This window comes from Brassica napus, chromosome C7 (genome assembly GCF_020379485.1).
Source record: "Brassica napus cultivar Da-Ae chromosome C7, Da-Ae, whole genome shotgun sequence".
NCBI lineage: Eukaryota > Viridiplantae > Streptophyta > Magnoliopsida > Brassicales > Brassicaceae > Brassica > Brassica napus.
In genome coordinates this window covers 32,454,146-32,469,686 of record NC_063450.1, presented here as the reverse complement: position 1 = coordinate 32,469,686, position 15,541 = coordinate 32,454,146, and the positions used below count along the sequence as shown (strand labels likewise).

The 15,541-nt window shown below is 40.9% G+C and overlaps 1 non-coding gene across 1 annotated transcript; it reads left to right on the top strand.

Moving 5' to 3' along the window:
• The first annotated feature begins 11,026 nt into the window (after window positions 1-11,026).
• LOC125590785 lies at window positions 11,027-11,133 on the top strand. The gene has a single exon (XR_007326787.1). It is a non-coding gene; the product is annotated as a small nucleolar RNA R71 (small nucleolar RNA).
• Window positions 11,134-15,541: the final 4,408 nt, after the last annotated feature.

Below are 15,541 nucleotides of genomic sequence, written 5' to 3'. Positions count from 1 at the left end.
GAAGATATGATGATGGTGGCGTTGCGCCCACATATGCAGTTGTTGGTGTTCCAGAAATCTTTAGCCAGATTGGACGACTTGGTGGGAAATCAAAACAGGTTTGGTGGTCGAGTGAAGAAGACGCTCATAGTGCACACACCTATATTCTACTCAATTGCGAGGATCCATTGATGCGTTATTTTGAAAGGTAACTTAAATTGAGTATACATTATATAATTGAGAGAGATTAATTCATGTAAAATGTGAATTTACAGCATGTTTGTTTCACAAGTCGAAGAAACATTTCCTGGTATATCCACAAGTGACGTAGACAAAAGAAAAGATCAACACTTTGTTAAGTGGTTGAAGAATCAGGTATTAATCAAATACTTTTAAAATTTTCATACATGAATGATTTGTATTTCAACGTTCTTTTTATTTTTAAATAGGTTGATTATGACGACGATGCAGATTATCCTAAGTGGTTACACGAAGTAATTCAATCTCCACTTGTAAAGGTCACCACATCACAGATGTATTTCACACGAGGCTATACTTTTCACACATATGAGTATGGTAAACAGCGGGCAACCAGTAACTATGGAATTTGTGTGAAAGGAGAAACAGATTTCTACGGAATCTTGACGGAGATTATTGAAGTCGAATTCCCAGGGATATTGAAGCTAAAATGCGTCCTCTTCAAGTGTGAATGGTTCGACCCCGTCGTCAATAGAGGTGTTCGGTTGAACAAATTCGGTGTAGTAGATGTCAACGGTGGCCGGAGGTACAACAAATTCGAGCCCTTCATCTTAGCTTCACAAGCAGACCAAGTTAGCTTCCTTCCATACCCACGGATGAGAGAGTCGGGTATAAATTGGTTAGCCGTGATCAAAGTTACACCTCGAGGACGAATCATCGTAGGAGAAGAACCACCATTGCAAGAAGAACAAATAAATGAAGTTCATGAACCTGAACAAGAAATTGATGACATCCTTCTCATTGATCCGCATAATCACGAGTATGAAGATCTTACCGAAGATCCCACGGAGGAAGCTGTTGAAGACGAGTTTCATGTAAATGATGATGTTTCAAGTGATGACGAGAATGTCGATGAATCCGATTAATGTATTTCATATTTGTATGAGTTTGATTTATTATATATAATTAAAGATAATGGGAGTTTATTTATAAATAAGATATCGACATTAATTATAAGTAAAGGAATTGTGTTTTTATAATTTTCGGTTTGGATTAGAATGAATTGCTTGAGGTTAAAGGATAGAAGTGTTTGATATATGAAGTAGAAGATAAAGAAGATGTGGTTTGGGATTTGGGGTTTCGTTTTAGGGGTTTAGAGACAGTCGTCGTACTTTCCACGTTATCTCACGGGAATTTTACGACGATTTATAATACATTACCTCGCATATTCCACGGTAACAGTAAACGTCGTAAGAGCCTCGTTAACTTACGTGGAATAAGAGACGATTTATAATTAAAAAAGCGGACCTCGCTTATTCCACGTAAGACTAAAACGTCGTAAGAGCCTCGTTAACTTACGTGGAATGAGCGAGGTTAGCTTTTTTATTTTACTTTTCGTCGTTAATTCGTCGGTAAATATACTAAAATGAAACCCAAATCCCTAAACCCCAAATGTGCAAACCCTAAAACTCCCCATCCTACTTCATATAAACAAAAAAAAAATTAATTTTCAATTTTTTTTTATGTTTTTAAACCTTTCATATATGATTTGTAGAGTGTGTTTGATTTGTTGTGTGATATGTCAAATTCAAAATTTGTAAAATTGTTTTCCAACGTATTAAACCTTTCAAATTCAAAAAAATATATATATTGAAGTTAAAGGGTTAGAAATATATGAAGTATAAGATAAGAAATATAAGGAAGATAGGGTTTGAGGTTTGGAGATAAGAAAGATAGGGTTTGAGGTTTGGGGTTTAAAATTTTAGGGGTTAGCAAAAAAAGCCTCGCTATTTGCACGTAAAATCGATGATAAAAACAAAAATCGTCGCAAGAACGACGTTAAATAAAACACGGGCCTCTGTATATCCTCGTTAATTTGCTTGGGCCTTGCGACGAAACAAAAGACGGGCCCACGTAAAATCGATGATAAAACAAAAATCGTCGCAAGAACGACGTTAAATAAAAGACGGGCCTCTGTATATCCTCGTTAATTTGCTTGGGCCTTGCGACAAAACGAAAGACGGGCCTCTGTCTTTCCTCGTTATTTTGCGACGAATTGTCGACGAACACTAATCCTATATATAGGCGAAACCGCAGCCCTCTTCATTTCCTCTCTAATTCCTCTCTAGAGCCTCTCTATTTCCTCTCAACATGGTAACTCTCTTTCCTCTCTAAGTAGTTTAGGGAATTTAGATTAGGTGGTTAGTTTAGGGAATTTAGTTTACGAAATTAGTTTACAAAATTTAGGTTTCCTCATTTTATTAATTACGTAGTTAATACTGTTCATAATTTTTTATTTACTCTTGAATTTAATTTAGAAATTTAAATTTTGCAGACTATTCGTAGGCACCAGCGTAGTGCTCACTACTCGCAGATGTTCGGTCCACCGGGTAGTCGGTTAGACCCGTCTTCACTTCCCGGTTCTTCTTCAGCTCCTGGTTCTTCGGGTCAGCAGGAGACCGTCCCCGAGACTCAATCTTCTCAGAGAGTCTCGCCTTCTTCTACGGCATCGCCATCAGTTCCTCATGTGCCTCCTCCGGTAGCTCCTCCTCCGATGCCAGCTCCTCATGTGCCTCCTCAGATGCCCGCCCATCAGGTTCATGCTGATTTGATGGTGCCAGCGAGTTGTCCTTACTCTCAGTACACTGTTGAGGACATTCTCGGTTTGCCAGGCAGAGAAGGCTTACCGATCATAGACCCCGACCGACCTGAAGGAACTCTTTGGTATGTATGTTACATTTATTTTTTAAAATTCATTTGTGACTTTAATAAATATTTAAAACTTTGAATTTGTTTTTTTTTTCCAGGTTTGGGGTTGATAACTGCCTTGCAACAGAAGTAACCGAGACGATTAAAGGTTACTTCTCCATGGCACATCCCAACTGGAAATCCACTCCGATCTACATCAGAAGGACGTGGTTCAAGATTTACGCTGTAAGTTTTTACAATTTATTCCTGATTTATATTTTTTTAAATTTTATTTTTCTAAACTAATTATTAATGTTTTTTTTTTGCAGCAAAAATTTAATTGGTCCATGGGGGTCACTGAGAAGGTGCGGAAAGAGTTTATCGACAAGGCGAAGAAACGTTTGTTGGACACGGTCTCCAACTGGAAGGGTGACTGGATCGTGAAGGGCTATGAGCGGGGCAAACCCTCAACCATCACCACGGACGTGTGGGATGGCCTCATCCGTTACTGGAGGGATCCTGATGCCATGAGAGTCGCCCAGTCTTGCTCCGCCTCCCGTAACTCGGTAGATGAGCATGGCCACAGGGCGATGCAACATAGTACGGGCCAAAAACCACACGCCCGCGTCCGTTTGGAAATGGTACGTAATTTAAATATTTAACTTTTTGATTTTTAATATATATATATATATATATAATAAAAACTTTCTTAACTATTTTTAGGCCAAGGAGTTGGGACGTTTACCGACTCTTATGGAACTTTTCGATCGGACCCACAAAAACAAGGCGGGCGCATTTGTAGATGAGAGGTCTGAGAAGATCTACAATGATGTGGCAGCTCGTATTGACGAGCGTGAGACCCAGCTGGCGCAGGAGTCCGCCGACGGATTACCCGTCGTCTTATCCACAATAGAAGTGGATAGAATTTACGAGGAGGTAAATTTTATATAAATTTTTTATTAATTCCATTTTACTTTAAAATTTAAATTTTAATATATATTTTATTGTTTTTTAAGGTCGCTCCTAAGAAAAAGGGACGTGTGTTGGGGATTGGTTCCGTCAACGATGTTCCGAGAGCGACTTCCTCTTATGGCCAGAGACGGGATGATGAAGTCTCTCAGCTGCGCGACGTGTTGGAGACGACACAACATCAGCTGTCGTCGACACAAAACGAGTTGGCCTCGACAAAATCGTCGTTCACAGCTCGTATGACTGGTCTCGAGAACTTCTTGGACGTCATAGCGGCCACAAATCCGGAATGGGAGGCCATGTTCAGGACCATGAGACAACAAAACCCCATTCCAGGCGAGACATCCGTGCAAGTCAACGAGGAAGATCTCTCGAGAAGGAGCGAGGAATTCTACGACGCGGCAATGCAGCATTAGTTTTTTTTTTGTTATTGTATTTTAAAATTCAAAACTTATTTATATATTATATAATTTCATTTTAATTCGGCCAAAAAAATTTTTTCTATTCGATTTAATTTCAATTAAAATTTTATTAATAAATTAAATAAATATAATTTTTATTTATAAATTCAGTAAATAGAAAACAAAGTAATTTCGTCGCTAATTCCCGATGTATTAACGAGGAAAATTAACGACGAAATATCGAGGAACAATTATCGAGGATTTTACGTGGATTTACTTACGATTCTATTACGACGAATTATTTTCGTGTTTCTTACGTTTTTATTACGACGAATTTATTTAGAGGTTTTTGCGTGTCTTTTACGACGAATCATTTACGAGTTTCTTACGAGGAAGCACAACGACCGCGTTACGTGGAAACCCCACGTGGTCTTTACGACGAAAACTTAATTCTTCTTTACGAGGAAAATATAACCTCGCTAATTAACGAGGAAATGGCGACGAATCTTCTCTTACGACAATCATATAACGACGAAACGCCTTTCATCGCCATTTCCTCGTAAGCCTTCTTTTCCGAGGAAATAACGACGATTTTGGCCGTCGTTAAATTTGTGTTTTCTTGTAGTGCTAAGTGTGTTCCATCTACAACCAGCACCAGACGTAGCTTCTTAAAACCTTCTATAGACGCTCTAAAGGCAAGAAACATATAAAGGAACCGCTCATCACCATCCTCATCAACTTCCGTTTCAATATCAGCCACTGTTCCAGGATTTGCAAGTTTTAATATGTGCAAATACTCAGGCAGTTTCAGATAAGAATCTTCTTCAGAGCCATGAATGTCGATTATAGCCTTCTCTTTAGCCCTATGGCACTTCATGTAAGAAGCAGTCACACGAAGATCCTCAAGCACAAGCTTCTGCAATTCTGACGCCACTGGCCCTTTCCCGGGATCACCAAACTTCGCTTTGTACATAGCTGCGATCACCCGTGCTGTAGCTTTACTCTTATAGCCCTGTCTAAATTCAATTGGACAACTATGATCTAGTTGTGCTTTCCTGATCTTGTAATAGCCACAACCTCTAATTTCATGGGCTGTCACACGCCAATCACACCTTGGGTCAGGACACTCCACCACAAAAGAATCAACTTTTGTCCTAGTCTGTTTGAAGCGAAACTGATTCCTTATAGCGTATATAGCCAGTGATATTTGACAATCTTCTTTGTTACCAAACACCTTCCCAACATAGATCTTCCCATCACCTTCGTCCAAGTCCATGTCTGGTATCTCTGCTGCAGCATAGCTTGTGTCATCAAAAAGTGGTGGAATGTCAAACTCCTCGTCATCCACTTCCTCAAGTTTTCTTGTTGAAACCCGTGGAATCCTGTCCACACTTGGACCACTGTTTTCCCCACCCGTCCACGGATTGTAGTTTTTAGTCCCCATCCACGGGTGTTTGTCATCACCATGGCCAGTCTTAAGGCTGCTTCTACCACCACTATTCTTTATCAAATCTTCCACTATCTCATCCTCATTGTAAATAACATTGACAACATTAGACCCCCAGAAGTCGTCTTTAAGAAGTGGACTCCAAAACTCTTTGTCATAACCTCTAGGCCTCACGTCTCTCTCATCAACCGCATCTTCCCCAACATTACTGCCGCCTAGAACTTCTTCCTGTCTAAACGCACTCCCACAATTGATTACTTCTTCAACCCTCTCAACCTCACGTACAAACTCCATTTCCTCAAGATTAACAACACGCACATTGGGAGTCTTCTCGGGAGACTCTTTTCGAGCATCTCTTGGACCTTCTGTCGTCCCAAAACAATGACTAGACGAGGCAGAACTCACCTTCGGTTTACAAGTCTCCGGCGTAACAAAAAGTGCTTTCTTTTGGGTCGAGCAAGAACTCAATTTTGAAGTCGCCGGCCAAACAAAAGCTGTGCTTTTTCGTGTTGTGCAAGAACTCAACTTTGGTTTACATGTCACCGGCGTTACAAAACCCATTCCGGAATCATCAACGAAATCGTTATCGGTGCTGCTCCTCTCAAATCTCACAAACAAATTCATACCTCTTTTCACTCTCAAATGCTGCAGAAAGTACCTTAGGGCTCCATCACTTGTCAGTAATACCGGCGGGGTCTTTATCCCGGTCGCTAGCTCCAAGCTCGACGGCGGCCAGTAGCTAAGAGCAGCCACAAACAAACCCTCCTCGACGCCAAACTCACGCAAGACGTTGCCTTGAAGCTCTCGTAAGCTCATTCCTTCGTACAAAGGAATCAGACGCGCCATCTGACGCTTGTCAAGCACAAAATCCCACTTCCCTCCGTTATCACAAACCCACTCGCCGCACATGACCATGCATTGGTCCTCCATCGCACCAACCTGAAACACAACAACCAACTATTAAGGAGATGAGTTGGATCGATAAACGTCTGATCAAAAACAAGAACTAATCAGACACCTTCAATTTCTACCAAGAACAGCTCAACTAAAGACAGAAACTTTAGTATGCTCGTCACTTTCCTCCACACCCAACACAACAAACTCACGTCCTTTATCACAGCTGTCTTAATAATCAAGTTTCAATTTTGGCCTTTGATTGAAAAAAACAAAATACAGATCCGACGGTCAAGATTAAAACACTTAACTCAGACCAAACCGGTTTCTTTTTGGAAAGGAAAACATCAAACTGCCTTCGATAAAGGTATATTAGTCTATTTTTTATCTTTTGCCAAAGGAAAGTGCCCCGCATGTGCAATGTGTCTTATAGTGCAAGAGAAAAAAGACATAACGTGGTCCATACGGTAATCAACTCTAAATTCAAATCGGTGTTTTTTTTTGTCAACATGTCATCCATCATTTGTATTAAAGCCCGTAAAGAGCAAGGGTTGGTACAATAGATTAGCTCGAGGCTCATTACATAATCTACAGAAAAACCTTGCAGCCTAACATGTGACAATACAGATAAATATAAAGATAACAGCACATGACCACGTGTCCTTCACCGAGCCAACTTCGAACAGTGCCGCACTGAAAGCTTCTCCGGCAGAATCCAGTCACCGGAAAATCTTCATGACGCAGTACAAAAAGCTTTGACAGAGTACCTCCCCTTATTCTCCTTGCATGAAATCGCTGGAAGCAACTGTATAGGTCTTCAACCTTACATTTGCTAAAACACTTTCAACTAGAGAAAGCTTTAGCTCTACTTATTCTGAATCCAATCAACCAAAATAAATCCCGATCTCTTGATTCTTCAATCAAAAGAAAAACTCCACTTCAGATTTTAGGATGAAATATTAACAGAAAAGTGAAGAAATTTACTCTCTTTTGTGAAAAATCAAGCGAGAACCGGTAAGATTTAGTTCCCCACACAACTTCCAGAATAAAATTTAAAACACATGCGAAAGGCTATTTATTATTTCAACTCAATCCAATCGAAGAATGATAGGCTTTATGCACAGCTTCGATTGAGATCAAGAAAAACACTTCAAAAATCGCCAAAGCGAAATTAAACAAAATCTCCAACGAGAAAGAAAGATCTGATCAAAAGATCAGAAGATCATATTTTAAAAACAAAAAAAGAACTCTGTTTCTTTCCCTCTGAAAGATGTTTTATGTGATAAAGAGAGAAGAAGAAACAGAGAACTTTCTCTCTCTAGGAGAGAAGATAGAGGCGGGTTTCCTTTGTCCTCTTTGTCAAATAATCGGCGTATTTTTAATAAATGAAAATTAGCAAAGAATAGAAAATTAACCTTTTTTTTATTAAATCCAATAGAAAATTAACCAAAAAAGATAAAATTAGTACAAAAAAATCAGCGATAAAAAAATAGTTTTTGAAGACAAAAGAAAATGAATAGACACTGATTTCAATTTTGTAAAAATAAAAAAGCTACTCAGTTTTAAAATATTATCTAGAATCATTTTTTTTTTTTTTTTTTTTTTGTAAAACTATTATCTAGAATCATCTCGACAACATTCTACACAAAGGTGAGAAAAGACCTAATTATCTCCCATAAACGTCTTTTGACGATATATTATCTCTTTTATAATGGCTATGCCTTGACTGATCACTATTCAAAAGATATATATGCAACTTTTAACAGGCTTCAACTGTAATATTTAAACCTTTTTTTATGTATCCGCGAGTTCCAAGCTCAAAAGAAAGTGTCTAATTGCCGAAGTTAAGATCTCGTTCAGCCAACAGTTTCGTGATCACTTTGTACACCGTTTTCAAACATGAGATTGGTCGGAAACCTGAAGTCTTGGAGGAGTTGGGAATTTTTCGATATAAGAGCCAAGTTCTTGGTGTTTAACTGCATTAGCAAGAAGCTAGATTTGAAATAATTGTCCAGAGAAGAGATTATCTCTCCAACCACACTCCAGCAACTCGTAAAGTATTTTGGGGTATAGCCAAGGAACACTTGCTTTGTTATAAGGAAGAGAGAAGAAAAGTGACTTAATATCCTCGCGGGTGAAGGGTTTTATAAGCCTAATCTGCTGAGAATCATAGCAACTGAACTCCATAAGTGAGATGATGTCCATTTGAATGAAGAGTGGCTCTGAAACATGTTTTCCCAAAAGGCCAGAAAAATATTCAACCCTTCAGACTATCTTACTGTGTTTGAACATGTTACCCGCCTCATCTTCAAGGTAGTGTATATGGTTGATCGTTAGCCTTGTGCTTGTTATATGATGAAAATAGGGTGTGTTATGATCCCCAACTTGGAGTCACGTAACTTTTGACCTTTGAAATAAAAATTTATCCTCAGCACTAGATAAGACATGCCATTTCTTATGTAAGTGTAGCTTTGTTTCAGCATTAGCCGTAGATGGATCATTTAACATTCGGATTTGAGTAGCAGCTAAAGACTGAGACCCGCTTCTCAAGGTCCGAAAAGTTTTGTTGACTGAAATCCCTGATAACTCGATTTAAGAAATTTCCTGGCCAAACGAAATTGTGAAGAACCATAACAGTGGATGTGAATTAGTGATGGGCGAGTAAACCAAGGAAATTCTCATTCTAAAGAAGAAAGTAAAAAAAAATCGGAATGGTGTTTTTGCCTATGAGCGAGACTGCATAGAAATACATATAGGCCCTGTTAGTTTCGTAAACTAGATGAGAATTCCAAACGCGGCATCCGCGCGCAGTAATTGGATGCAGCAATCAGATGTTGTTCGTTCGCGATTGTGGAAATTTTGGATCATGCGTCTGGAAATTGTAGCTTGCTGTAGTTGGAAGTGTTCAAACATCTCATTCAGAAATCCCGAAAAATCCGGATGAGTTTTCAAAATTAATCTGGATGCCGCGTCCAACTTAACCTCCTGTTTCGCGCCAAACGAACATCGATCCGCGTCTGCGTCTGGATGCCGCGTCCATTTTACGAAACGAACATGGCCATACTCTGGATGCATGATCTGAAATTAATGCTCACCAAAGAAAGTAAAAACAATGGGTATTGAACAAGCCCATCATCATGTAGTAGAACTCGATCGAGCTTCTTTGTAGTAGGGTTACCCCGCCTCTTAATCCACCAGGAATGGGATGAGCCGATGATGTTGAGATCGTCCAGAGCTGATTGGATAACGAGTATTACCAAAGAGGGAGTTTGAATATCAATATTTGATTCATAAGCATCTAAGTTTTCACAAGGGCAAAAAACGTGATTGGAGTCACCAAAACAGCCCATGTGTCATAGGATGAGTCACCCATGACATCCTTATCCCAAATGAATATCCATCTATTATGCTCACCAACTTTCACTTTTTGCTTTTGCTTTCTAGTCATCACAGCTCATGTTTAGACCGTTAGTGAGCCTTATCTTTTCCTAGTCTTTTTCTATATGTACTACCTGCATTTGTAGAGGAAAAGTTATCAGAAATAAAATCATTTTCGAAACCTCAAAAACTCGCTGTTCTCTGACATGAAGGATCTAGTACCTTCGAGATGATTTTTTCTATCTCATAATCTCCTTCTAGGCAAGCATTCACCTTACTTAGAGCTATCGGTTAGCTCCTAGTTTGGATTATCAGTTACACTCATACCTACTGTCTCACTAGTATCAGATTCTCTCAATCCTCGGTGCACAATGGTGGAAACTAGACTCCAAGAACGCTCCTTGACTTAACAAGTCGACGATATCCGCTCTTTACACGAGCTCCTCGCCGTGAGTTTAAGTCCCAAGCTGACTCACTCGACTCACGCTTCGACAGACTTGAAGCTATGATCTTCAACAACACTACCGCTCCGCTCCAAGCAACGGGAAAGGCTCCGATGGACCCATGTCCTTCCCACCCAGCGACTACCAACAACTCGACCCCACACCAACCACCAGACCCTCCAGATCTGACTGGATACAACGAGGTCTACGACCACAACATCCCCCACAACACAAAGCCTTGGCGTCTCGACTCTCGAAGATGGGGTTCCCAGCCTTTGACGGCACTCAGCTCCACGACGAGATCTCTAAGTGTGAGCAGTTCTTCGACATCGATGGAACCTCACCAGATCTGAAAGTTCGCTTAGCCGCCTTATACTTTACTGACAAAGCTAGTGAATGGAACCACAACTTCATGAGTACTAGGTATGGCGTTCTTCCCTCTTGGACTGAGTTTGTTGTCGCCATCTCCAGTCGATTCAGTGCGCTGTATGATGACCCTCTGGCTGAGTTGGTAGCACTCAAACAAGGCTCTGATAATGTGATTAATTATTTGGCTAGCTGTATCCAATCTGGCTCTGTACTTAGGAAGGGCACCTCTGTAGAAGGTACTGAGCAAGCTCTCCTTAGAGAAACCATGATGTGGGCATTTGGTTTGATAGCCTTTGAATCTCTCCCAGGCTTCACTGAATCCTTCCAAGTTCTTCTGTTGGAAACTGGAGATCTCATTTCTCAGCTTAGCAGTTCTTGAGGATGAGAAGAATTTCTCCAAGAATGCTCTCTTGCACTCATCCCAAGTAGTGATGGATTCACTGGATACAGTCTTCTCCCACTGGCGTGCCTTATCCCCCAAAGAGAAAGGGAATAGCTTGAGATTGAAGGCGTCTTCAGACACTCCATTGGTTTTTGACAATCCGCAGTAGCTGTCAAACTTGTCCAAGTGATCAAAAGGGTCCTCTACAGGCAAGCCATGATACTTGTTGTTCTCGATCACGTTGAGGAGTCCTGGCTTGACCTCAAAGTTGTTGGCTTCCACTGGTGGAGCGCGGATACCCAACCTCTGACCATTAATGTTTGGACGATCATAGGTACCAATGGGTCGACCTGCTCGCTGTGGGTGTTCTGGCCCTTGCGGTTGATCTGCCATATCAATATCCAATCTCAGCAAGTGAGCATGTTTCTGTTCTTCTCTTCTCGCTCTAGCACACTCTCTCTCTAAAGCTCTGATATCTGCAACTCTTGGAACTAGGTTTGATGGACCCCTGCTCCTCAAGTTCATACACCTGAAAGTTAAAGGGAGGTGAAGAAGGAGAATCAGTAACAAAAGAAAATAAAAATGACTTAGTCTCAAGCAAGTGACTAAATCTCAATGTTGAAATCTACTCAGAATCCCCGGCAACGCGCCAATTTGATGTTAGGGGTTTTCAAGCCTCCTAAGACACATGTTGTAGTATAAATGATTGTCGAACCAGTTCTGAGGGATATCAAAGCACCGAGAATGCAAGTACTCACTTAATCTAAGTGCAACCAATGATTTAGATGGGTTTTAAACTACTACTAATACTAGAAAGCAATTACAGAATAATACTTTCTTGACTAAGGGAAAATAGAACTCATGGGCATAGGGATTAGACATTGGGTGATCAAGTATCGAACTAAGGATGGAAAATGATCAATCAAACTATCAACCTTAAGCCTAGACACAATTCTAAGCAAGCTCTATGTCTAGATAAATGCTCATTTGCTAACATATCTCAAACATCAAATGTCTTTGGTCGAATAATGTGAAAGCAATCATTACTAACAAGTCTATTAGCTATCTTGGCACCTTTAACAACAAATGTCTTTGGCAAAGTATACTAAAAGCCTAGGAGAGTTCTCTCAGGCATTTCATCGAACACCTTTCGGGTGGGAAATGCCTATCGATCACTTTTGAGTGGCCAACTCAGAAGATGCATTATGAATACTCTACTAGCAAGAAACAAGAATGATCTACACTAAAACATCCTAGAACTAACCTAATTACCCTTAATCTCCCTAACCCACGAATTCAAAAAGTGATTACTCACTAATCTCCATGATTCCTCTTAAACCCATATTGGATTTCAGATTAATCATGTAGAGGAATAGATAAGAAATCAACAAGAACACAAGATGAAAGCAATGAAATCTGAATCAAAAGAAGTTTTTCTAGTTGTTCTCCAGCAAAAAGATTGTCCGCCTCCAATGGCTTACAAAAGTACTTAACTTAGGTTTTTGGCAATGTAAAACGTGCATAATGAAATGACCAAAAGGCTCTTAGAAAAACATGAGTTCGACAGGCAAATAGATGCGGAGCGACCTCGGCATGTCTCTCCGACAAGTCGTTCCGGCCTTCGGGAGTGACCTCAGTGGGTCGCTCTGAGAGGTCGCTCCGGGCTTCGTTTTGTGTCGTCTCGCCATGGAAACGCGAACGACCTCGGAGCATCGCTCTGGCAAGTCGCTCTGAGAGGGGTGTCTCGCGATAGAAACGCGAGCGACCTCTCCATGTCGCTTTGGCCAGGTCGCTCCGGGGTGTGTGTCACAGCGACTTCATGTAGTCGCTCCGACAAGTCGCTCCAGGCAGTGCTCGTCCAAAGATCACTCTAATCACCTCCCTTGAGCTCCAAATGCACCCAAATGTCTCCAGGAGCTCCATGTGGTACTCCAATACCTAATAGAGACATATGTATGCAAAATGCAACCTAGACATGGCTAAATCCTAATCTATATGATGAAAATGCACATGAATAAATGGATAAAATAATGTAAATATGCAAGATATCAGTCTACGAGAAAGAACTGTTGGCGGTAGTTCATGCAGTTCAAACTTGGCATGCCTACCTTGCTCATCGCCCTTTCATCATCAACACTGATCAGAAAAGCCTTAAGTTTCTCATAGAGCAGAAGGTTACTACACCGTTCCAACACATGTGGCTCTCTAAGCTGATGGGTATACTTTCGAAATCCGTTACAAGCATGGCAAAGATAACGTTGTAGCAGATGCTCTCTCTCACGTGACAGGCTCTCAATTGCTGCATATGGTTCTATCTCAAGCTCACACAGGGTTTTACGACTCCTTGAAGCTGTTACGGAACACAGACCCTCACCTACGAAAGATAGTCTCTGACATGGAAGCTGACAAGTCATCTCACCCTCTGTTTACTCTCATTAATAGAGAGCTCCGTCGCAGAGGTAAACTGTTTGTTGGTAATGACAAGACAGTCAAGCTGCATATTTTGAAATAGCTTCATGATTCTGGTATTGGAGGTCACTCCGGGCGTGATGCAACCTTGCACCGAATCAAATCCTTGTTCTACTGGCCTAAGATGAATACAGAGGTACAGAACTACGTCCGCAACTGCTCTATCTGTAAAAAAAAAGACTTAGCATCTAAATCGGACCTTCTTCAACCTCTCCTTATACCTGATGGCATTTGGGAATCTGCCAGTTTGGACTTCATAGAAGGTCTCCTTCCCTCACACGGCAAGCATTGTATACTGGTGGTTATTGATAGGTTGAAAAAAAAATGCTCAATTCCTTGTTTTATCCCACCCCTACACTGCTGTCGCAGTTGCCCAGGCTTACTTGGATAACATCTTCAAGCTTCACTGCATGCCTAAGGATGTTATCAGCGACCGTGATCCTACTTTCATCAGTGAAGTCTGGAAAGAACTCTTCAGGGTCCATGGAGTTGACCTCAAGCGTTCCACAACCTATCACCCTCAGACTGATGGTCAAACTGACGTCACAAACAAGACCTTAGAAACATATCTACGTTGTATGGTTGCAAAGATTCCCACTTCTTGGAGAAAATGTCTTGGCTTGGCTGAATGGTGGTATAACACTACTTTCCATTCCGCAATACAAGCAACACCGTATGAAATCATCTACGGTCAACCTCCCCCGCTTCATCTACCTTATCTACCGGGTGAAAGCTCATGCTCTGCTGTTGATCGTAGCCTACAGAAGCGCGAGGAAGTGATCAATATGCTTAAATTTCACCTCTTTCGCGCGCAGAACCATATGAAGCAGTATGCTGATGCACAACGTTCTCCTCGTGAGTTCAAGGTTGGTGACTTCGTGTATCTGAAGCTCCAACCATACAGACAACACACCCTCAAGAACAGAAAGACTCCACATAAGCTTTCACCCTACTTCTACGGCCCTTTCAGAGTCACTGACCGTGTGGGAATTGTTGCTTACAGGCTCAGTCTACCCCCAGAAGCCGCCATTCATGATACTTTCCATGTGAGCTAACTCAAACTCTTCCCCAACCCACCTACTACTTCTCCCGATGTGCCTCAGTACTGGTTTGATCTTGGCAACGCCAAAGAACCCGAAGCCATCCTGGAAACAAAAACTGTCAAGCGTCGTAATACTGCAGCTACTAAAGTCCTAGTACAGTGGAAAGGAGAATCACCTGACTCTGCTACTTGGGAATTCTACCATGACTTCGCAGCCAAGTACCCGCTTTTTAATCTTTGAGGACAAAGTTGATCTGAAGAAGGGAGTATTATCATAGGATGTATCCATCTATTATGCTCGGCAACTTTCACTTTTTACTTTTGCTTTCTAGTCATCACAAGTCATGTTTAGACCGTTAGTGAGCCTTCTCCTTTCCTAGTCTTTTCCTATATGTATTACCTGCATTGCAGAGGAAAAATCAGAAATAAAATCATTTTCCAAACCTCAGAAACTCTCTGTTTTATGACATTAAGGATCTAGTACCTTCGAAGTGATTTCTCTATCTCATAATCTCCTCCTAGGCTGGCATTCACTTTACTTAGAGCTATTGGTTAACTCCTAGTTTGGATTATCAGTTACACTTATACCTACTGTCTCTACCAAGAACACGGTTGTCAGTAGACATAGCGATTAACTCATGTTGTGTGTAGGCTTCTCCGCCCCAAAAGGCCAAGAAGGCAAGAAGTAAACCGGGTTTGTTGTCACTCACGGCAAACCTTGTGTCAACTCGTTACATTAAGTATACAATGAAGCATGAGTCATTGGCAATGACTCATTGCACAATGACTCATTGCATAATTGCATTAATTACTAAATGAAACTAAGCAAACTGTGTAACACCCCAATGGTGAAGAATCCAAAACAGAATGAAGATCATCAAA